Source organism: Geospiza fortis, unplaced genomic scaffold (genome assembly GCF_000277835.1).
Source record: "Geospiza fortis unplaced genomic scaffold, GeoFor_1.0 scaffold1695, whole genome shotgun sequence".
NCBI lineage: Eukaryota > Metazoa > Chordata > Aves > Passeriformes > Thraupidae > Geospiza > Geospiza fortis.
The window spans coordinates 41,210-42,051 of NW_005054743.1; positions in this window are offsets into that span (position 1 = coordinate 41,210).

Consider the following 842-nt stretch of genomic DNA (forward strand, 5'->3'; position numbering starts at 1 on the left):
GGAGGTCCCCGTCCCCGTCCCCTCGGGCCGCGGGCCAGCCCCGGGCACTGTCCCGGCTCCGCAGGAAGCTCCCGTGTTCCTGCAAAACCCCCGAGGGCTCGTTTGGTTCCCACCCTGTGGCCTGGTTTGGGGTGAAAAGCGTTTCCCATCCTGTGTTCCCGACAGCCGGAGCCAGCACTTCCCACAGCGAGGGGAAGCCAGAGGGGTCGGGCAGGGTTGGGGGGCTCAGCCCACCCCAGAAATGCCTCAGCGGCCGCCTCGGGACATGAGTGGGGGCTCGGGGAGGGAAGGAGGAGCCAGCACCAGGAGCTGGGAGCACCCTTGGGTGCAGGGATTCACCCCAAAGGCTGAAGAGCAGGGTGGGGATAATGGGAGATCGATGAGAGGGGGTGATGGGGTGGGGGTGACATCCCGTCCATCAGGGTGAGCAGCACTGCCGGGTTCCCGCAGATTCTGAGGTGCCAGACCTCCAGGACCCCCCAGAGACCCCCAGGGATGGAAGAGCGCTTCGGCTCCCACATTCCCAGCCCGGGATTCCCGAGATCCGGAGGAGCCGGAGCGTTCCAGAGGGGTTTGCTCAGCGGGTGGGCGGCCGCAATTCCCATCAACACAAGAACATGGAATCACCCCGAGCAGCGATTTCCCTCTGTGTGTGTGTCCCAGGGCTGCGACCGCGGCCTCCCCGCGGGGCTGGGATCCCCGGGAAGGGTTGGGGACCCCTGGCAAGGGCTGCGACCCCCATTCCCCGCTCACCGGGCGCCCAGGGCCTTGTGGCCGACACGGTGGCTTCATTCCAGCGGTGCTGCTGGAAGGGACTGGGCTCACAGAGGTCCATCCGAGTG